This window comes from Mustela nigripes, chromosome 10 (genome assembly GCF_022355385.1).
Source record: "Mustela nigripes isolate SB6536 chromosome 10, MUSNIG.SB6536, whole genome shotgun sequence".
NCBI classification, from domain to species: domain Eukaryota; kingdom Metazoa; phylum Chordata; class Mammalia; order Carnivora; family Mustelidae; genus Mustela; species Mustela nigripes.
The window spans coordinates 56739108-56763748 of record NC_081566.1 but is presented as its reverse complement, the minus strand read 5'-3'; the positions used below and the strand labels follow the sequence as shown (position 1 = coordinate 56763748).

The 24641-nt window shown below is 40.0% G+C and overlaps 1 long non-coding RNA gene across 1 annotated transcript in view; it reads right to left on the bottom strand.

Moving 5' to 3' along the window:
- Positions 1 to 7607: 7607 nt before the first annotated feature.
- Positions 7608 to 24641, bottom strand: part of LOC132026204 (uncharacterized) — a 73584-nt gene continuing 56550 nt past the window's right edge. Inside the window, exons 4-5 of the long non-coding RNA XR_009406828.1 lie at positions 8773 to 8906; positions 7608 to 7646 (exon numbers count right to left, since the gene is read on the bottom strand). This is a non-coding gene — a long non-coding RNA (uncharacterized LOC132026204). The remainder of the gene's footprint in view (positions 7647 to 8772; positions 8907 to 24641) is intronic.

Here is a 24641-nt window from a genome sequence, read left to right as displayed (position 1 = left end):
AACAATGTCTAAAGCCACCAGAAATCGTTTATTATGCTTTCAGACTGGCTACTCAGCCTGGCTTTCTCTAACACTTTGTCCTTTGCTTAGATTCAGAAACATTCAAGCACTGTAAAAAGTATGTCATTTGGCTATCTCTTAGAAAATGCATGCTTTGTCTTTTCTTCTTAGCTTTTTTTTTTTAAAGATATTATTTATTTGAGAGAGAGAGTGTGTGTGTACACATGAGTGGGGGCACAGTCAGAGGGAGAGAGAGAAGCAGGCTTCCCACTGAGCAGGGAATCCAATGTGAAACTCAATCCCAGGACCCTAAGATCATGACCTGAGATCCCAGGACCCTGAAATCATGACCTGAGCTGATGGCAGATGCTTAACTGGCTGAGCCCACCCAGACATCCCTCCTCTTAGGTTTAATTCAGTCATTGACTGAATTATCACACTTCCATGGTCCTTCTTCCCTGCGGTGATGGTCAACTGCATTTCTGGTTTCTCCCTAGGTGCTGCTGAGCCACCCAGAGGAGGATGGCCAGCAACACAGTGATTACAAGTCTCAAACCTAGAGTCCAAGAGCCCGAGTTCAAGTCCCAACTCTGACATTACTGGGCCATCTTGGACAAGTTATTCAATCTCTGTGTCTCAATTTCTTCATCTATAAATAGTATCTCCTCCTGGGCTTTTCTTGTGAGGATTACATAAAATCATATAAGTAATAGTCTTAGATGAGTGTCCAGAACATTGTAAGTCTCTGATATACTACTAGACTAATAAAGTTAATGATTTCCCCCCATAAAGAGGACATCCAATCTTAGTGAGTCACAAAAGAACAAACCCAGTAAATAATCCTTCTGGATATAGCCTTACAGTTTACAGAATATAACACACCAATATCTTGATTTCCCCTGGTACCCATTAGAAATCCATCCTTCACTAATAAATATGGGTTAGCTTTTCTCAAAGTAAGTTTAACATTCTGTAGGTTGTTAGTAAGAGTTTGGGCAAAAGACATTTTTTTGATAAAATAAGTGTGCAACACTGAGAGTTAAACAAGTTTCTTTTCCATAAGATTTCTCAGCATCTCTAATACTATAACATATATTGTAACTACCCAAGGGGCAAGGAAATATATGGCTTTTTCTAAATTTGTAGAACACTGGAAACAATTTTTTCCTTATTTTAATAATATCAGACTAATACTGTTGGAACACATTAAGTAAGATGATAATATCAAGTACATCAAACATTTTATTTTCATCCTGTGTCACTCTAAGGATATAATTAATTCCAACAGCCAATTGTGCTTACTCTGTTAGGAAACCAAATGAAACAAACAAAGCAAACATAAATGAGATAATGTATAAAAGCATTTAGTAATTGTAAAGTATACTTACTGTTATTATCCATTCCCTCAAATTTTAATAGATATCTCCTAATTCTATTCCCTGAATAAATATAATGGAAGCTATTTGCATTAACTCTATCCAAATGCTTTATCCCCCATCATATTTTGTCTTCCCCAATAGGCATATCTGGTCTTTTAATTTTGTGTCCTGAGACAACACTTCCCCAAATCCTTCCCATACCTGTGCTAATGAGACTTGTCTTGCTTGAGACTTTCCTCCGTTTTCCTCTCTGTCCTAAAGTAGTGGTGATCACAGTGCCCTCTTGTGATGCCCTCTTGTGATGTCCTGTCCACTCACAATGGTGCCCTTCTCGAGGAGATATTTTGTGGGACCTTTGACTGAAGTCCCATAATGAGCTCATTTCCACAAGAATGACTTAATTTCCTTAGGTCACTTTTAATCCATCTCAACCTGTGTCCAGAGAAGAGATACAGGATGTGTAGGTTCAGGCAATGGTTATCCCAATGGTTGAGGCAAACACTACCGCTCTTAGTCATTGTAACTTTGTCACCCATCTCCTAAAGATATCAACCCTCTGAGAACAACCCACGTAAGAATAAGATGTGATAGTCTCAGCTCTTAAAGCACGCACATTCCCATGGAAAAATAAGCACCTACGAAATTGGTAAGACCCAGTATCAGTGGGTAAAATTCAATGAAATCCAAAATACCAGGATGGGGTATGAGGTCCTCGGAGACAGAGTCCACGCCTTGTTCTCTGGCCTCATTTATGTCATTCCCTTGTCATAGCTTGCTGTGCGAGGCTGCTGAGAGGTGGGAAGAGGGGCCAAAATAAGTGGAAGACCAGATCTTTGTCTCAAGGAGTTTGTGCTTGAGTTGCAAGGATTGGTCTAAAAAAGAGATCCCCAAAATTTCAGCTTGCACGTTGGTCTGAAAAACAAATCAAAATTTTGGACTATCAGCTCCATGGTTCCAAAACGCAGCCAGATAAGACAAGCAAAAGTGATATTTATTTTCATATAAAGTCTCTCCTCCTTAGGTCAGTGTGGGTAACGTTGATCACTGCTTCTGTCTCTCAGGAAACAGACTCGGTTTCAAACATGTTATTTGCCTCTGGTGAACCCAAGTCTCAAGTCAAACCAAAAACAAACCTCTCCTTGTAGCATATTGGTGATAACTTGATAATTTTTCTGGCTGTTGGCTAGTCAAGTTAGATTTCAAGTCAAGTTAACCTAGTTTTAACTGAGCGCTCTCAAGAATAACACTGAGTCAAATGACAGCAAACTGTCTTTTTTTCTAAACCACATCAGACACTCGAATGCCAAAATCATAAGCTTAAATATACCGTTGAGCATAGGAGAGTCTGCAAAATCCATCAAGATCCCGAAAGTCTTCCAAGATATTTTCTCTCCTTCCTGATATGTGTAGCCAATGTTTCTACAAGGAGTTTGCAGTAGTGCAAAGGGTGTCACTTTTCTGTACAGCCCATCTTTTTCCTTCGACTTCATTCCACACTGATTCTGGGGAAATCGTAGTAATTTTACTGGGAAAATGCTTCAGCATTTTAAGGATCCATTTGGGGCTGTATCATAGGAGACACCTCCTTAAGGAATTGGGAGGTGAAATATTATTTTCAGTGATGATGTATTCAGCTTTCTTCAAAAGTCAGGTTGCTTAGTGAAAATAAATGCTACCAAAGAAACATGTCTTTGGTTCTTGGTATTTCAAAATATTCATCCATGAAAAGATCTCTTTTGCCTCTCCCAAAGATGCTGGGATTATAGTATTGTAGTAAATCTCCAGGGGTTATATACTATACATAATAAAACTGATAGTTTATTAAGTTCAATAATAAAACTATGTGTAAAACGAAGCCTAACATATTAGGAAGGTAAACCGTGCTGACCCGGACTACACATTTATAGATTTTTAGCATCTGTAGGTCGTTATGTAGGATTTTACTATCTCCAGTTCAATATAGTCTTCTGATTAAAAACCTACTTACTACTTATCTAGTTATTTTTTTACTAGCTTGCAGTCAGCGTGCATCACAAAATGTAATTTAGTCAGACACCTTGTCTTGGAGCAGATGTAACGAATGCTTTGAAAAAAGGAGCAGTTATCCATTAAAAAATAAAGAAAGCTGAGAAGCCAAGGGGAACCATCATCCTCTGAGAACTTTGGCTCTAGGAGAACTCAGTCCCTGGAGTAGAGGATCTGCCCCCTGCAGCATGAACAAGACCTTCCACTGGGTTCCACTGGGGCTAAGAAGAGAGATGTGGCTGGTGCCGAGGAATGGCGGAGCTGAAGACGGTGAATGTTGTATTCTGGAATCTGGTTGGATGTGCCCCAGTGTCTCCACACTTGTCCTTCCTACCGGTGTTCCCTGCCGCACACTCAGGAGAGAAATGAGGGAGACCCTGGGGTCTGGTGGAAAAGGCACTGAACTACGACTAGACCTATGGGTAATAGAGAAATGGGGGTCTATGTCAAGGTAGCCTTCAAAGGAAAGAGCAAATAGGCTGGTCGGTTCAAAGGCCTTCTGTAACAGGCCTGCAGATTTTTACATGATGTGGATAAGAAGGAAGGAGATCTCCCTAGGGAACAGGGGAAGCAGCTGGAGTGAAAAGAACCTTGTATCCCTTGTTCTATTTTCAGTGCTTTTTTAAAAGAAACATTGAATTGAACAGGACCCCCAAAAGGTAATAATTGCTTATCTCCCCAATTCTGGGAGTGTTGACAGTGGACTAGGTTGGCACAGTGGCAAGATAGTGTTACCAAATCTTTCCATGAATAATGCTGGAATTTTTAGCGTTTTGAGACGAGTTGTTTGCAAGTAGCTGTTACATTAATACACTTAAAGAAAAGAACCAATTTTCATTTATCAGTTGTACCTAAAACATTGTTTTGAGCTTATATACAATTACATGAGTCCTTTGAAAGGTGAGTAAATATTGAGCCAAGTTCTTTATCCACTTTAATTGAAGTATTTAGACGTGGGTGAATAAGTGAGTCATGACTCCTGTAGAGCCTTGAGAAACATTATGTTTCTGCTCTTGCTGAAGGAAAGGGAGAGATTTCATAGATATAGAAATGATTTAAATTCATTTGCATAGTACCTGTATTAGTCAGAGTCCCTCCAGAGAAACAGAATCAATAGTAGAAATACACATATATTCATATTCATATTCATATTCACATACAAACAGAAAGAAAGAGAGGGATAGAGAAAGAGGTTCTTTGGAGGAAGTGGCTCATGCAATTATGGATGCTAAGAAGCCCCATGATCTGCCCTCTGCAAGCTACAGATCCAAGAAGGCCAGTAATATAATATAATATAATATAATATAATATTACTATACTGTAATATAATAGTCCAAAGGCCTGAGATCCAGGGGAGCAAATAGCATAAATCTCAGTTCACCACAGAAGAAAACCAGTGTCTGAGCTCAAACAGGCAGGCATGAAGACAATGAGGCGAATTCTTCCCTCCTCTGCCTTTTTGTTCTATTCAGGCCTTCAATAGATTGAATGATGCTCATCCACACAGAGAAACAAAATCTAATTTCTGATTCTAATTCAGATTTAGATTTTAATCTAAAGTCTGATCCAAATGCTAATCTCATCCAGAATCCCTCTCGCAGACACACACCTAGCGGAGGTTAAGCTAGACACCCTCTGGCTGGGTAGGTTGACACGGGAAATCCATTACCATGGGCTTTAAATCACATTTCCTTCTATTATCAAACACGCACATCACCCCTTAAAGCTGAATATTCGTCTCATTCAAAACTGAGCTTCAGGTGAGTTACATATGCATACACAGAGTTATTTTTATCAAATCGTAGCATTTTTAGAAATTATCTACTTCAACGTCCTGCATTTACATGCAGACTAAGCCTCTGCCCCGACCCCAGCCAGAGTTTAAAGGTTTATGGTCAGAGGGTCTGTGCTCCTGCAATGACCCAGTGACTGATTCAGAATGGAGTCCAGACACCTGGACACTTGTCCAGGGACCCTGCCCATGGTCAGCCAACATTGTGATGAGCCAGCGTGGGCTCACGCATGCTCCCTTTGTCCTGGGCAGAGGAGTAGTAGAGGCTTAAGCAGGAGACATCAGACAAGATGGCAGTGGTGAGAGAACCATTCCAAATTTCCTACCTGCCACCTGGTCAGAAACAGCCCTACCCCAAGAGATACAAAAACTATACTACCTGGGGCTGGCTATATGGCTGTGCAGGTCCAGTTCCCTGAGAAGGTGACTCTCCGTGGGGATCCATACACCAGCAGGAGAAGGGAAGGCAGCAGGCCCGGGCAGAGGGAGAAATCAGACAGCAACGTAGTCACTAGTCATGACATCCCACAACCTACTCCACAGGGGTCCTGCTGGAGCAGGAGTGGCCCTGCTGGGTGGCCCCAGGTTGGGGAGGGAAGGGGTTGCAGGCTTTTGTATCCCAACATCACCTGTCTAGTCATCGGATGTAAGTTCCCAGTGGGCGCAGCAGATCTCCTGAGCTGAGGTCAGTTCACAGGGAGGTCTATGACAGGGTTGTCAGCCAGCTGTTCTCCCATCCCCTGAGGAGCACCCCTGCCTCCTGAAGGCAGAGGGGGCGAGGCACCACAAGCTCCAGTACAAGGGGAGACACAAACCCTGAGCAGGAGCTCATGCGGTGGACCCAATGTATCTTTCATGAGCCTGCCTTCAGATGCTGAGAAGCTTTGAAAACTGTCTTTGTTGGGGCACCCAGGTGGCTCTGTGGGTTAAGTGTCCAAATTTTGATTTTGCCTCAGGTCGTGATCTCAGAGTCCTGAGATCGAGCCCTGCATGGGGCTACGTGCTTAGTGGTGAGTCTGCTTAAGATTCTCTCTTTCCTTCTCCCTCTGGCCCTCCCCCACACACTTTCTCTCTAAAATAAATAAATACATTTTTTTTTTTTAAAGAAAACTCTCTTTGCTGATTACATGGCATGGTTAACATGGTACCTAGTAAGTACAGAGATATGTTACTTCCACATTGTAAACTTTCATTAAAATATTATTATGGATATTATTATTATTTTTATTATTATATGCCTTCTTAAAACTGCATGCCAAGTCAAAAGAGGCACATGGAACTCCCTGACAGTCTGTTCTCTCAATCCCAGACCCCCGGACCTGTGTGTGAGAGCTCACATGCGTCTGACCATAAGCTAACATGGCAGCACCCCACAGTACCGAGAGTCCCTATTTCCTTTGAATGGAGGTGGGGGGCGTGGTCACTGTGCTTTTATTTTGTGGGAAACTCAGATTAGTGGAGATAAATTAATTCATTCTATGCAGCTCCAGGCAAATACGTGCCAGGAAAAGCACACATGCCAACATTTATTATAAATTCCAAAATCCCCTTTATTACCAGGAAAGCATTTGTTTCTGACTAAAGGTCAGCAAATACTTGGCACAGGAGGCCATGCACTGGGGTTTAAAAACCTGTACAGGACACGTGTTGTTTCTGGCCACCCACCATTCACTCCCCATTCATTCACTCCCCAGACTTTCCTCCCAGGACAAACCTTCCTGCCATTCCTTATCATCCAGTCCACCCCAGAGATGGTCCCTTACTCCAGCTAAGGGCAAGGCAAGAGCTCCAAGCCAGGCTAGACCATGCCAGCCCCCCTCTTTCTCTCCAGAGGTTTAATCTAGAGATGAATGAGACAAAGGCAGAAAAGACTTTAAGCTGATGCATCCTAATGGTGGTTGCCCAAATAAACATTCCATTAGTTCCTACGATCTCCGTATTTGGTTCCTGACCTTTCCAAAGCCTAGTTCTCATTGATTCTGTGAGAGACCCTGTACCCTTCCAGTGAATTCCTTTTCTTTCTTAAGTCAACTAACGTTAATATGTATGGTATCCACCTAAGATACCAAAGGCCTTAACTGATAAGGACTAGATTTTTTAAAGTAACCCAGTTTTGTTTTGTTTTGTTTTGTTTTTAGATTTTACTTATTTGACAGAGAGAGAAAGAGGGGGGGGGCACGAGCAGGGAGAGTGGCAGAGGGAGTACCAGACTCCCCAGTGAGCAGGGGGACCATAGCCTGAGCCGAACCGAAGGCAGACATTTAACTGACTGAGCCACCCAAGCACCATAACCAAGTTCTTTTCTAATATCCTAACCTTGGAAAATATTCTTTCTTTCAATGAAGTTAAAGAACATAAAACCTTACCTTACGCTTGGTTTCTTCATCTGGAAGATTTTCCAAGTAAAGTTGAAAGGAGAGCCTGAGAATGCAGGATACCACCATAAAACCCTTGAATGAACACATGTTTTAAAATGTTTTAAATATATTTTACTTTAAACAAGTCAGAATTTTTTTCCTTTACCCATGTATTAAAAAAAAAAAAATGGATCAACAGAAATTTCATCAAAAAGGCCAACACTGTCTACCAACAGTGCAACATTTAATGAATTAATCTGTAAATGTACCTAAGCTGGTCTCTTGGGCTGAAATCCTAAAGTCTAGATTTACCTATCAGAGAGAGCATCTTTTTCCAAACTGTCCTTTGCTTAAATGTTTGCTTGTATCCTACTATGAATTATTTAATATATTAAGAAACACATGATCTCAGACAAGATATGATGTAGAGGAAAGTCCCAACAACAAAATGACATTTCAAACCCCCTAATTTACAATGAAATTAATTTAGTAATCCTTTATTGAACATCTACTGTATGTAATTTGCTAAACTAACTCTTTTAGGTGGTTTCTAAAGTGAATAAGACAACATCCTACCCTAAAAAGTTTGCAAGATGCTTATGAAAAGTCAGGATGATAAGGAAATATAACAGGTCAGTCAGCATAGGCTTCATGAAAGAAAGAGCATGTGAGCTAGGACTTGACAGACAAGTGGGACATCAGCAGATAGAGAAAAAGAATTGGAGTTTCCAGAAATAGGGAATAACATAAAGAATTACATGGTGAGAGGGAAAAAAATCAACTTCTCTGGACTATCTGGTATATTCAAGAAGTAATAATGAATTAAAGTGCAAGAGTTGACATATACATTCCTGAAGAGGGTCATAAATGACTCAGTGATGCGCTTTGATGCATTTCTTCTTTGAGTAACACAAGGGCCTAGGCTGTCCACAAGATTTCACTAGAACAATTGATTCCAGTTGCTCTGGAGGTAGAAGTTAGACTAGGGGAAGGAGCCTCTCTGTCTGTCGTCACATACAAAAATTGACTTGAGATACAACATAGTCCTACATGTAAAAGGTAAACCTCATAAAGCTTCTAGAACAAGAAAAGAAGGCAATGATTTTTTAGACAAGACACAAAGAGACTACCCATAAAAACATTGAGCAATTCAACTTTATTGCAATCAAAAACTACTAATCAAAGGCACCATTAAAAATAACAAAGCAAAGCGGGGCACCTGGGTGGCTCAGTGGGTTAAAGCCTCTGCCTTGGGATCCGGTCATGATCCCGGGGTCCTGGGATCGAGCCCCGCATCGGGACTCTGCTCCGCAAGCAGCTTGTTTCCTCCTCTCTCTCTGCTTCTTGTGATCTCTGTCAAATAGATAAATAAAATCTTTAAAAAAAAAAATAACAAAGCAAAGGAATGCCTGGGTGGCTCATTTGGTTAAGCATCTGTCTTTGGCTCAGGTCATGATCCCAGGTCCCGCAATCGAGCCCCTCATTGGGCTCCGTGCTCAGCAGGAAGCCTGCTTCTCCCACTCCCACTCCCCCTGTTTGTGTTCCCTCTCTTGCTGTGTCTCCCTGTCAAATAAATAAACAAAATCTTTAAAAAAATAATAAAGGAAAAACAAAAAGATTTGGAGAAAATATTTGCAATACCTATCTCTAAAACCTGACATTTATCCAGATAATATAAATAATCCCTATGATGAGATAACATAAAGACAAACAGCAATAAAACATGACTTGAAATCCTTGACTGAACACAAAAGAAGTTGTATGAATGGCCAATTGGTATGTGAAAAATTACTTTTATTCATTGGGGAAAGACAAATCAAATTCACAAAGAAATGATAGTACAAGGCTATCTGAATGGCTTCAATTAGAAAGACTGACAACATCGAAAGTTGGGAAGGATGTGGAGGAACTGGACCTTTTCTCTGGGCTGGTGGGCTATAGACCATATGACCACTGTGGAAAATAACATGGCAGCCTATATCAAAAACACACTGACCTTGTGAATTGTCAATCGCACCCCTAAATGTTTATTCAATACAAATGAAAACATAGGTTCCTAAAAAGACATATACAAAAATGTTCATAGCATCTGTATACATAATAGCCTCAAACCAGAATAGGTTCCCCAAACTGGGATCCAACAGAGAATGTATAAACAAATTGCCGTATATGCCTTGAAAAGCTACTTGTTAATAAAAAAAGAATGAGCTCCTACAGTAATGAGCAAATCAACAGTAGAGGGAAAGAATACAATGATGGGCACATAGTGGGAAGCAGAGGTGCATTCGGTATCTTGAAATCCTCAAAATAAGCCAGATGGGTGGGTGGCAGAGGCAAGAAAGAGAAGAAAACAAACTGGACAAATAAAATCACAGAATAATATGGTAGAAATTACATCATTGGCACACAGTAAATAGGGTAAGTCCATATCATTTCTTAACCCAATACTACATTCATTCGTATGAACTTGGACATGCCACTTAACTTCTCTTTGTAAAACAGAGTTTGAATAAACTGCTCTCGGAGTTTTTTCCAGTCAACTTTGAGCCTAATGCAGGATAAATTCTTACTTAAAAGGGACAAAAAATCTCAACGTAGATAAATAATAACCCTAGTTTACATTGTAATATTCATCCATTTGAGGGTCAAAATGCCTCTTTTTTTTTTTTTTTTTTTTTTTTTTTTTTTAATAAGTGTAAACTCTGAAGCCCTCGGCTTATCTGAGATTCCACATCTTAGCGTGAAAGATTTGGCTTGAAAGTGCTTTCCACCCAAATGAGAGACCCTCACACTAACACTCCTTTACGAACCAGATAAATAAATCCTCCATTTCCTTCAGCTCATTCAGTTGCTGGATTTGCACACAGCCCACCTTCCTTACCCTCTTTCCTAGTGTTTGGCTCATTAACAGATTCATTTGATACTTTCCCGGGGAACTTGCCACCTTCCCTGGGTGACTTGGGACAGCTTGTAAGAGTCCTGCCTCCTTTCTGGATGGTACTGGACCGAGTTAGTGAGAAGCTCAGCTCCCTTGAGGACCCTGATCTGCCCCTAATTAGTGGTAACGGAAAGACTAGAAACACTCCCAGATGGTTATCAGGAAGTCAAATGAGCCCTTCTAACCGCTTACCTTTCAAGGCATAGGGGGAAGAGAAATGCGTCCCTAAAGGCAATTCAAAGAAGAAAGCACACAAGTGTTTGCTAAGAGCACTATGAATTTTTTTTGGATGCTTCTTCTTGGTTATTTCTTTATTACAAAGAAAACGCATCCATGTCAGGGAGTCACAGTGCAATGCTACATGAAGGGATCAGACCTTCCATCCTTTTTATTTGTCTTTCTGGGAAAACATGGATCTCTCTTTCATGCATGTTTCCCTACAGAGAAAGATTTATAATTGGGGTTGCTGAGGGAGTCCCTGGGGATCGTTATTCTCAGAGAGAACTCCAGAAACACTGCTGATTACCTGTGCAAGTCTCCTCCTCTGGGTGGTCAACAACCCGGCCTCCAGGAGGATTAATCTTCTAAATTCTATTCTAACCCATTTATTTGACATATCCCATTGAGTTAGAAACTAGCACCGCCTAATCAGTATCCTATTGATAGGGAAGGCAGTCAATCCTATTCACTCTGGAAAGAGGCTTGGTGGGGACCCGTTAGGGCCAGGTGGTCCAGAAATCTTTCCTTCCCCCCAAAGTAACCTCCTAAGCAGAAAGGCTTAAGTGTCAATATTTTCAACAATAGTGGGATATCTTACACTCAGCTCTGAGTACCATATGTAATGACAATTAACAGGTACTTGGTTGTTGTTTTGTTTTTAGCTTCTTGCAAGCACTATATTCACAGACATCCAAAAGTCAAACTGTATTACAAACTCTATAAAAAAACGTCTGCTTCAGGGCCTCAGACCATTCTGCAGCCAGCAAATTAATTTAAAGAATATAGAGACACCATTGAGGGAGTGGGTGTGTGTTGGTGGGGGAGGGGGAGGCTGCTCCTAAAATACCAGTTTGGGGAGGAAGGGGTTAAAAGGTCGAGGTTCTAAAGTACCTTTATTCACTCAGCCAGGACCACAGGGTCTGGTCAGCTTTCAGATTCCGGTCCAAAAGGGACTCCCGGGTATTTTTCCTTCTTTCTTGTTTTGCCGTCAAGGAGCAATTTCACAAAAGCCAGAGGACATACATAGGGTAATGGCTCAAGCCTGTTATGCGAGGTAGCAAGAAGAAAGTACTGGGCAAGCAGATGGTTTCCAGATCTGCCAGGCCAGGCCAGGCCGTTTGGCTCCGCCCCAAAGCGCACCCCGCACTCCTCAGCCCTTACTGCCTGGTTCCTTGGCCTCACCCTTCCCCAACCCCATGCCTCACCCCCACCCCCGCCCTGTGGGCCAAGCACATTTTGAGGCTAATGAACGATGCCGACTAAACCCAGTTTCTGTCTGAATCATACATCGAGGAGCACCTGAACACACTGAAAAGAGTATTTTTTCTTTCTTTCTTTCTTTCTTTCTTTCTTTCTTTCTTTCTTTCTTTCTTTCTTTCTTTCTTTCTTTCCTTCCTTCCTTCCTTCCTTCTTTCTTTCTGTAGGCCACATGGGGCTTTTTTTCTCACTGCGTATTACCTCATTGAACAAACAGTATTCCAAATGGGAAGAACGGCCAAACATTCTGCCAAATACACTTTCATTGGAGGAGACATTACTGTCAGAAACAAAACATCGTCTCTTTCCTTGGAAGCCTTTGTCTCCCTTCATCCAGCATTCCACTCTATGGCCCGTTCCCCTATTTTTGTAGGCCCACAAGGCACTGAAGGCGCAATGACGAATAGATCCCTGTCCAAACGCGTTCCTTTCTATTCACATCTTCTTCCTCCCATACACCTCCAAGGGTGTCTTTCTACCAGCTGATTAATTTTGTGATTTTTAGCACTACGGTGCAGTAGAAAGCTGCTTAAACCAATGATGGATTTGTCTACCCTCAAGCTCACACGGGCCATAGTTATCAAGGCAATGAGAAGAAATCGGAACGTGACAGCAATTCTCAAAACCCACCTCGCACGCTTACACGCGTCTGGCTGATTCTGCGTCCGATAGGAGGTATTGCCATCAGACCGTGAAAAACTAGTGGGAAAATTCTTCCCAAGAGGTGAAGATATGTTCGGGCACTGATTCTGTTCTCCAGAAAATAGAACCGACCAACTGCACCTCAAAGAGAATTTATAGTTACCTCAAATCTCTGAGCCCAGTGGTCGCCATGGAAACACAGATAACATATGGGCCAATGCTCAGGAGGAGTGGAGGAACAGGACTTCCCGTCCCTTTGTGACTGTCCTAACACAGTCACGGTTTTGGTTTTCCATATCGTGTAGTTAAGCTCATGAGGTTTCACACACGGAGTTACTTCCAGTAGAAGGAATCACTGCGTCATGGAGATAGTATCATTCACATCTGGACATTACCTCTGCTTCCCTCTTTGGTGCTCAAATTGCTTTCACTTACGATTCCTCGTTTACTTCTGATAACAGGCCAGAAGGTGGTTATTATACCCATTTCACTGATGAGAGAGGAGGACAGAATGTTCAAGTGATCTGCCTTGTGCATCTTCCCATGCGCACCACTTGGGACTCCAACCTGTGAAATCGTCTTTAAGCTGCACCAGTGATTCCATTAAGGTTTATCAAGCAGGGTAAGTGGCAGACACCCTACGAGGTATTCCCAACAGGGCAGATCTCAAGTCTTTGCAACCCAGAGTGGGCTGGTGACCCCCTCCCGAAGACCTCAGAGTGCTTTTTATGTAACACTTAACAGATTCTACTCAACTATTTTCATGTCATTCTCCCAGGACCTTGTATTTTACTCAAAATCAGGCACCCTGTCTTATTCAACTTTGTCTTCAGCATCTTAGCCCAGTGCCTGGAACCCAGGAGGTTAAAAGCTATGCCAAATAAAGGAACACCACGGCTAATAAAATGTAGTCAAATACATATAGTGCTAGGACAGAAGCAACAGCAAGGTATTATGGAAACAGCAAGGGATGAGGGGATTCAGTCTGCCTGGAAACTCCAGAAGGCTCCACGAGGAAGGTGGCATTTGAGCCAAGACTTCATCTAATAGAGAGGGAAGGGAAAGGCATTCCAGATGTGGGAACTTCACGAACTCATCAGTCTTATCCAGCGTGGCCCTGCACGGCCTGACTCAGAAGCCAGGGCCTGAGGGGGAGTCACAGAAGATCAGCACAGAAAACTACAGTAAAGAGATTATTTTATTCAACAAGTGAAATTTTAATTCACTTAAAGTCATTAAAATAATCTAAACAGATTGACTACTTTGAACAACTTGAACTGTTTTAATTCAAATTGGTGATCATTAATGCATTAGAGTTAAAAAAAAAAAAAAAAAAAAAAAAAACTCTGGTTCCTAAGAATATTGTCTGAAGCCAGTTATTAAATAAGGCCCCGGGCAGAGGGGAAGATCCACAGGCTGAAGGTTGTGAAGCAGAGGCTGAAGCGGGGCGGCCCCGGGCACGGTCGCCCCGCCTCCCCGGCCCGGGGCTCCGCCCCTTCGCGGCCCGGGAGGAGTGCGCTCCGCAGGACCGCCGCACCTGGCGCGCATTCCCGGGCCTGCGGCCCCACCTCGGGGACGGGGACCGACGGGCGTCTGAGCTGCAGCACCTTTAGGGATCCCCGAGGCCCTCTCAATCAATAATCCCCGGGGTTTTTTATGAGGGTTGGATTATGAGGATTTGGAAAGGGGACGATTAAGCAGTACTTCAAAGAGGAGCCGCAGCTGCACCTGCAGCATTTATGAAGATCTATTAATAGAAAGCACACGATCTAGCAGTAATCCCTAATTCATAGAAAATCGATGATTTATGCTTTTGGGCCCAAGAGGCACTGAGGACTTTAGTTCATGGGCTGCCTGGAGGCAGGGGGTGCTCGCTCCACATCTGGTCAAGACTGACTTGGGTCACGGGAGGTTTGCATGGGACACTTTCGGTCCTTCTAGTACATGGGAAACAAGCTTGCAGAACCACGGTCAGTCCCTGGAGGACCTGATCTCTTTTTTCTTCTTTCTGAGGATGTCAACTGCTTTGGTGCAGATTCTAGATGAACAGCCAGGTTCTGGTGTTAATAGGTACAACGCCAATTTGCTGGGAACTCAAAGGCAGACCAGGGGTCTGTTCCTAGCTAAGCTGCTCCCTTCTTCCTCCTCTTCAGCTGGATCTCCCTTCTGTCATCTGAAGAATGGTGACAGTCACACCAGCGATCATCAGAATGGCTTGTGGGTGGCTTGGGAATTCGAGAATCCGTCTGGGTCCTATTTGATCCTAAAGGTTTATGTACGTGAATTTCTCATGAAAAGAGCCATGGAACAGATCCATTAATTAATGCCTTAGTTCACCTCAGAGAGCCAAAAGCCAGCTGCCTTCTGGGGATAGTTTTGCTGAATATAACAACAAGACAAAAGCATGTTTCAGTTCAGAGGGAAGGATTCATATTATATAACACTAAAGAGAAAACTCCGCAAATAGTAAAGATAGTAAAATAATCTTTCGTCAGGAAAGGAACATTCAGTAGAAGACGAGGGGCAGGGACAGACCCAAAGATGTATTTCCCTGATGATCTATTGAACTGTTTATGAATGAACAAGCGTCGGCAGAACATCTCTCTGATGTAAAGACTTCATATTCTTTTTCATTGTTGTTGTTCCTGGCTCACACACAAAAATATTCTCTACCTGTTATTATTTATGTCCAATTCTTTGCTTCCATCGCCATGCTTATCTTACTTAGTTTCAGCCCCCACGTAACACCTCTGCCTTGTGAACAGAAATCTGAGACACAAAACCAAAACTTCAAAGCACCGTAATTTAAGAGGTGATTAACCTTGCTGCAAAGAAGTCTCCAGCATCCCAGAGTTCACCACAGGGCTCCTTTCTGTGGACAGACATAAGTCGGTAGAGAGCTCGCATGGAATAGGGAGGACAATGGATGGGCAAAAGGAGGGCCAGGAGGGCCAGGAGAACCCCCTCCCCGTGGTGAAGAGCAGCCAGCAGCAGACACAGCCACCCCAGGGGAAAAATGCCCTTCATGGAAAAGATGTCAAGATTCAACTGGATCATTTCCCTGTACAGTGAATTTTTTTCTCTATCGTAAATACATTGTCTTGGGTTCTGTTTCTGTTTTTGTTTTAGAAAAGGGGCAAACCTGTAAGTCTAAAGAAGAAAATACATATTGCCATTCATCTCATTGTCTGGAACTAACCACTGCAACTATTTTGGTGGATTTCTTTCTATTATTTCTGTTCTATGCCTCTCTCTTCAGAGACAGACCATATGGATACAGGTACAAGTTTTTTGTTGTTAAGCAAAGCAGAGGTCACACCCTGTGTTATTTTATCTTGTCCTTTTTCGTTTGATACCACCTCATAGAGACTCTCTTGCACTATTAGATATTATTCTAAAACATAAATTTTCATGACTCTAAAACTTTGGTTATAAGTTAGTTTACGTAAGCATGTCCCCCTTTTGCTGAAAGTGTTACGGACTTTTCACCATTTTGAATAACACAAGTACAAGCTCAGGGAAGTAGTAAGATGGAGTGTAGGACAACACACTCCAGAGCCAGTGTGAGTCCCACCACGAGCTGTGTGTCTTTGGGCAAATGACATCAGTTCTCTGCACCTCAGTCTTCTCACCTGTAGAACACTGTAGAACACTATTAGAGCACCCTCCCTCCCCCCCAGCCCAGAAGCTATTCTTGGGTGTTAATGATTGAGTATATGTAACGTCCTTAGAATTGTAAGGTAATACCTGATACATCATAAGAACAATACAATTATTGGTTGTTGTTATTATAATGAAGAAAGCTTGCTCAGTTTTCTCTGATTGTCCAGGACTCACCCCAGCCCTGCACTCAGGTTGGTGTTTTAGAGTACTTATCCTTTCTCATCCTCCATACTGGGTTCAGCTGTGGGTCCGGTCCTGGAGAGGTGACAGTCATGGGGTTCGCCAGCCTAAACTCCCTCCTTGTCATCTGTTCTGTGTTTAGTGACCTCACAATCCAAAATAGCATCTCTGAAGACACAGTCGTTTCTGTGTGTCTTTCCTCTCCCCACTCTCTGTCTCCCACATCCACACCCTCACTCCTTCAGGCACAGGCCGTTCTCTTCCCATCAGGCACAAACATAAATCCTTAACCCTATGTACATCAAGAGGAAGTGGGGCAACGCGGAATCCACAAGACCTATCTTTGGAGTAATTTCTAACCATAACCTTCGAGGGGTTTTGCTTCTTTTTCTGTGTTTCTTTTGTTCTCAGGACTGTGACTTATGCTTTAGGCCGTATCAATGTGGAGGACATCTTTCCTCCTTTGTTGAAGGGATTTCAGGGAGAAGAGAAAAAATGGACTGTGTGTATCTACAGGAAATGAAGAGTTTTTTCTCTCTCTCTCTCACTCCCTCCCCTTTCTTTCTCCTTCTGAGAGCCACGGTTTGGCAACACCTCACCTCAGAATTTCTGACATTAATGAGGTAGTGGGGAGTGGAGAGCTGTCTGCTGAGAGACAAACTTCAGGAAGATTGCTCAGAGCATCTTGCTCAGCAGAACTGATAAGCTGAAACCAACCGTAACCCAGTAAACAAACCACATAGGAAAGACCAGAACTATTTTACAGTTTCGCTCCAAGAAATGGAACTTTGGTGTTCTGTGTGCTGGATGAACTGAGTTATATGGAGAGGACTAGGTCAGAAAGCAAACCAAGGGGATGTTTTCCTGTTTAAAAATCTGCAGGCTGGAGTTAGCTTTTATAATCTTGTGGAATAAAACTTACAGGAAAGGAGATTCCTAAAATAGTACTTGTTGAGATCACTCTTTCCTGATGGCTCGCTCGCTCTCGTCTCTTTCCTTCCTTTGCCTTCCACTGAGTTCCCTACACCTCTCCATCGGCCTAACACTAAATTTCCAGCTGGCCATCATCCAGGCAGATATTTTTACAGGGTAATTCCACACGCTGCATGTTCTTTTCTGTCTAAATGAATCATCAAGCCTTTTCCAATTTTTTGTTTATTTGCTTGCTGATAAGGGAGGCCATGTTCTTTCTCAGAGAGAATGTGCTGATATCTGTGGAGTGGCAGAAAAACTTGTGTTCCAGTACAGTTCCTGCCCACTGTCAATGATGCGGTGAGCGCAAGTCACCAACTTTGGACTTACTCATCTGTAAAATGGGAATCCTGCCAGTCTGGCCTACAGCCTATGATTATTATAAGGAAGAAAAGGGATAGTGTTTAAAAAATAAAATGAAAGAGATAATGTTTGTATGAAGTGCTTCATAAATTAAAAGGGGTTCTCTCACATAACATACCAACTGTTCCCAAACCCAGCTAAGTCTTCTGGGGTAAGTCAGTCCTACGGAAGAATTTAAATCACATTTCATTCCGAGCCAGATGACATGCCTGAGTCACTTACCCAGTCGCAGTCTTAATTGGATGGCTCTGTAGGTTAGGTTTCTTCCTTTTGTTCCTAAAATGTTTGCTTTGTCTCTTTTCACAGAATTCTTTCTTTGCTTCTAATGAAAATTTTAAAGTCATCAGAAACCAGTTAGGTCTATGTTAGCTCTAAATGTCAAATTTGCTGGTCTGTTGACTTCAAAAGACAATATATCTGCATACCTGGGAAGAAAAGCTAGAAGAAACGGTGACTAGCTGTGAGAGATTAATTTTTGGAAAGGCTTATAACTTTCTCTTGCCTGGGGCAGTAATTAGATGCTTAAGCCCATAAAAATTAGCAATAACTGCCCTGGTCACTTGTCAAGGTACTATCAGGGGAGTAAAAAGAGTATGGGGGGGGGGGCGCCTGGGTGGCTCAGTGCATTAAAGCCTCTGCCTTTGGCTCAGGTTGCGATCCCAGGGTCCTGGGATCAAGCCCCACATCGGGCTCTCTGCTCTGTGGGGAACCTGCTTCCTCCTCTCTCTCTCTGCCTGCCTCTCTACCTACTTGTGATGTCTGTCAAATAAATAAATAAAATCTTAAAAAAAAAAAAACAACCTCTGTGGGGTGATAAGCTGATGAAAACCAGAAGATGCCTGACTACCCACCCTTGAGTATCACTTCTACACCTCTTTCCCACCTGACACTCCCACATCCAACCCTAATAAATTATGAAGTCACTTGATGAATGACTAAAGTTAAATCCAGGATCAGAAGGCTTGCTTGGTGGAGTGGAAGCAATGGATGTGGTTGCGTATGTTTTCCTAGTGCCAACGGCTCTCCAGACTGGATCTCATCATCTTCCCTTCCTTTTAATTTGCAGGGAACGAGAGACACACCAGGACTTAACCTTTAGCCCATCGCTGGAGAATGCCACCTGACTGTGTAGGTGGCACATCCTGGGGAACGTGAACTTTCAGACTGCTACAGTTATTTACCTGAGGAATGGATCTACTACAGAATAAAACCACCAACCAAAGAAAATGTATCTCCTGAAACAGCATAACTGGGATGGACACATCAATAATGTAAAACAAACACAATAAACAACGCCAAGAGACAAAGATATTTGTAAGTTCAATCAAGAGCAAGAGATCCTAAAAAAAAACCAAGTAGATTTGCTAAGTATAAACAAACATAATAGCAGAAGTAAGGAACCCAATAGATGGTATAAATGACAGAAGAGGTAAAGCTGTGAAATTAGACACTGGGTAAGCAGACACTAAGAAAAGATTCCTTTCTTTTATACAAAATACACAAGAAAAGCTAAAAGATATGGAAGGTATAAGTAGAAGTTTCAGTGTGCAGATAATGAAGCTGCCACAATAAAAGAAATGAATACAGAAGGAAGACATTTAAAAAATCATGATTAAACCTTCCAGTTTAACAAGAGATGAGCTTTTCATTAACAATAGATGAAAAAGTTTAGATTTAAAAGGCTTGTAGTATGCCTAAATGTGTTATAATGAGACCTAAGAGAAATCAAAGACAAAGAAATTATTTAAAATTCTTCCAAAAGTAAGAAAAAAATAATTTATATGGGAAAAAATCAAATTTCTATCATTTTAGTTGGCAGCAACTCAGAGGCAGGAAGTAGAAGAATTTTTTCAAAGGATAATAACTTAGGATCTTAAATTTCATATTAAAGGGTATTGTCTCTTATATATGAGGATGTAACAAAAAATATTCTCAAACATATGGGCTTCAGATTATTTTTCCTTATTTATCCTCACTTCAAGGGAAATTACTTAAGAAAATATACAAATAAAAATAAAAGGATAAGTAGATCAGAAACATCTATAAGATGCTAAGAATTGAAAGTGATCAAATAGTTCTTCTAAGTAGAAAAATTTTTAAAAAGAGGGAGAAAGAGAAAGAAGCATTACACCTGTAAAAAGCAAAACTATTATTTTTGTTGTTGTTGTTGTTTTAATTTTTATTTATTTTTTAATTTCTTTTCAGTGTTCCAGAATTCATTGTTTATGCACCACACCCAGTGCTCCATGAAATACGTGCCCTTCAGACAAATTGATATAATGGAGTAAGGATGGGTGAAACATGCTAACAGACTTGCTTTATTAGAGTTAGATACAGATATTGATGTTCTTAAGGAATCTATGGCAAAAACAAACATGGGAATGGATCTTGAGTTAAAAACAACTACTTTGTTGTTGTTGCTTTTACAAAAGAAAAGAATATGTAACTTTTAGTCAGAAAGAATAAAACTCAATAGATCTAATGGAAACAGGAAATAAGTTTTTAAAGAAATTTAAAGATATAAAAGGAAAGCATAATAAATGGAAAATATGAACTTAGATGGCAGAGATATGTTTTGCCTTAATAATAACCATAAGGAATATGGTTATATTGGTTAAAATCAAGCATGAGCTAACCATGTGTGGCTAAAAGAGACATAGTTTAAACAAAGGGAGACCAAAATAGTGAAAATAAAAGAGCAGAAAAAATGTACTAGCCACAAATAAACCAAAAATGAATATGATAGTCTTCATATTTGATCAAATAAAATGTAAGACAATAACATTATAAGGCATACAGACAAATGTGATAGTCAGAAAAAAAAAAACAATAGAGCAGGATGATACAATAATATAAACCTGTGTGTTCCAAATCACATGGTGCAAACATGTCAGTAGTAACAACTATCTGTATTGAAACTGGAGACTTGAGCATGTACCCCTCAGAAACTGATGATTCAAACAGATGAGAATAAGATGAAATAAGAATAAGATAAAAATAAAAAGATACAGAGCATACCTGAAAAATGCAAATAATAACTTTGAACTACTATTGCTTATATATATATATATATATATATATATATATGTATATATATTCAAATCACAAAGTACTATATATATAATGTATGTTACATATATAACTCTACTTGCAAAAGGCAGAGACTATACATTTTCATAGCACACATGGGATATTTACAAAAATGTACTGTGTTCTAAAACATAAAAGAATACTCAATATTGTACCAAAGAAAGGAATCATACAAACTGTATTTTTTTTTAATTTTTTATTTTTTATCCCCAGGAGTACAGTTCTGTGAATCGCCACGTTTACACAAACTGTATTTTAAGACCTTTATACGATAAAATAAAGGATAACACTTTTAAAAACCCATATGTCAAGCAAGTATATAACATATTACTGAATAACACTTTCGGGTGAAAAGAAAATCATAAACTATTTCATTCAGAATAAACTAGGTTATGCTGAGATAATGAGAAATTGCCAAATTTCGGTGGCCCAGAACAGCAAAGGTTTGATTTTTCCTCATGTTAGAACATACCCACCATGGGTTGGCAAGAGTCCCTTCTCTAAATGATCCTCATGCAAGAATCCAGATTGAGAGAAATTTAATCTTTGCCTCTCTTCAATTGCTATGGCAGAGTAAAGAAATCATAGTGACTTAGAACCTTGTTCTTATTATTTCTGCCCAGAAATGAGGTTAATTCTGCTCACAGTTTACATGCTCAAAGCAAATCACATGGTTATATGTAACTTCAAAAGAATTGGAGAAATGCGGTTCTACCATAAACTCAAAAGGAAGAGATCAGAAATATGTGATGGAAAGCACTAATAATTGCTATATTATATTATACTAGAACTAATCAACAATAGAAACATAATAAAATGTGTGAAATGCTGATACAGCTTTGAAAGATAAGTTTATAGCTTTACACACAATTATCAAGAAATTTTTTAAAAATTGAAAATGTATTAATTAGACATTCAATCCAAATAAATAAAAAAGAATTTAAGAAAGATAAATGCAAATGTTAATTAAAATGAGCCAGTTAAAGAATGGAAAAAAGGCAACAGATTACTAAAAGTAAGGGTTTTTTTAAAAAAGAATTAATAAAATAAAACTCTATGAAAGTTAATAGAAAAAAAAAGAGAAAATGTACATAAAAGGGAGAGAAATGGAACTAGAAAATCAATAGTGTCAAAATAACACTAAAAAGTATTATATATGAATATAATACTTACTACAATTTCTAGAAAAATATGATTTGGCAAAGTTGAGGAAAGAAAAATGGAGAACACAGTCTAATATGCATGAAGGAAAACTGAAGACTTCTCCAAAACACCCTGAGACTCAGATATCTCTACAGATGGGCTCTAACAAACTCTTGAATTGAATGACTTATTCTGTATTAATGGAAGATTTTTCCAGAAGTTGGGAATAAAGGCAAAACTTGCGCAGCTCATTTTATGAAGTTAGTCTTGGTTCTAACAACTGAATAAGGAAAATCAGAGAAAAAGTTATATTTCATAGTCACATTTCAGTTTAAACATAGCTATAAGAAATCTTAAAGTATTGGGGCGCCTAGGTGGTCAGTCAGTTAAGCATCTGACTCTCCATCTCAGCTCAGATCTTGATCTTGGGGTGGTTAGTTTAAGCCCTGCATTGGGCTCCATGCTGGATGTGGAGGCTACTTGAATTGAAACAAAACAAAACCTTAATTATTAACTAACTAAATCCAAGAGTGTACTTTTTTAATTACCTCAAGACTAAATAAAATTTATCTCACGGAGACAAGAATGGTTTAACAACAACAAGAAAAAGAAAAATCAATGAATGCAATTTGCCATATTAAAGACCAAGGAGAAAATTCATATACTGAGGTCAATTGGTCTGGGAAAAGTATTGAATAAATTTCAACATATATTTATGATTTAAAAAAAAACCCATTTGGAACAGAAAGAAATTACCTTAATGACACTCAATCTCACAAAACAAACTGAGGGGTGCTGCGGGGAGGGGGGGTCAGATCGGGGGTGGGGTTATGGAAATTGGGGAGGTATGTGCTATGGTGAGTGCTGTGAAGTGTGTAAACCTGGTGATTCACAGACCTGTACCCCTGGGGATAAAAATACATTATATGTTTATAAAAAATAATAATAATAAATAAATACATTTTTTAAAAAGAAATGACTTTAAATGTTAAAAGCTTATGTAGCAGAAATACAGCAAAAATGTTCTTTTATAACAGAAATTTTAGACACTGTGATCAGTAGCAAGAATAGAATGCCAAATATTGCTACTATTATCGAACATCTGTAACTCATTAGCTATCTACTGCTTTCACTGGCAAATTGTGATAAAACTAGAAAGAAGTGAGGGGGGAAGGAGAGAAGGGGAGAAATGTAATAGTCATTACTTGCAGAAGAGTTTACATCATGGGCGAGCCAACTTTGCAGTGGCCCAGGGCTCTGAGCACAAAGGGCGCCACGCCTGGTTTAGTGCTCACTCAAAATTCTTAATAATCTTGTTTTTGACCTTTTGTAAATGAAATCTAATGGGACCATGAAGCATGCATGGGATCAGAGGGAAAGAGGCAGTTCACTCTTCTTGCCACTCCATTTGCACACATGAAGTCTCGTAAGCATAGAATTCTGGTGGGCCCAGAATGCCCAGGGGTTCAGCAACACTCACCGCACATATAAGGGAAAGTATGTTACACCATGACTGAGTAACAGGGGTTGTGACAGCAGGGACAGGACATGCTTTCAGCTCAAACCAGAACTTACTTCAAATGAAGAAAGAAGGCAGTGGCGTTCTCAGAAACATGAATGGCCAAGGAAACCTATGGATAGGGCTAGGATAGGATACTACAGGATATCCTCTCTTACTAATAATGTTCCTTCCCTGTGCTAACTAACAATTTCTGCTAAAGATAATGACACAGAAGAAAAGAGAAAGATAGGGCCACCTGTAGTACCTTGTCTGTTGATGATGGTAAAATGCATCTAAAATAATTCCTTTCAATTAATTCAAAAAATTAAAAATTTAATTTAAAAGCTTAAATTTAAAAATTTAAAATTAAATTTAAAAATTTAGTTTACTTGGTTTAGAGCAACATTCAAGGACAAAAATAAGATGCCATGACAAGACAAGAGAGACATTGCTGGAATAAAACTTCAAATTTAGTACCTTTAGCAGCCATTTTTTCCCTGCTTTTTAAAGAAGGAGTCTGAATTTGAATTTTCTTTTTTTTAAAAGATTTTTATTTATTTATTTATTTATTTATTTATTTAAGAAAGCACACATGAGAGAGAGAGAGAGGGAGAGAGAATGCATTAGCAGGGGATAGGGGCAGAGGGAGAGATGGGGGCTTGATCCCAGGACCCTGAGGTCATAACCTGAGCCTAAGGCAGATGCTTAACCAACTAAGACACCCAGGCATCCTGAATTTGCATTTCATGGTGGGCTCTGCAAATTATATAGCAGACTTTATTTGCATATGATAGGATCATTTACATAGAGTTTTTTTAAAAAGGAATAACCAAATTCTTAGAAGTCATAAAAGGATTTGGAATACAAGATCAGTTTTTTCTAATTAATATGGTTTCTTCAAACTATCAATAATCAATTAGAAAATATAAAATATTTCTGTTTTATAAAAAAAACACAAGGCAATACTCATAAAACCAATAAAATATCCAAGATCTAACTTAACCTAAAGTACACAAGGCCTCTAGAAAAAATGTCAGCACTCTTATAAAGGATTTAAAAGAAAATCTAATTAGATAGTCCACATTCTGGGGTGAATGAAAAAATATTACAAAGGTACCAA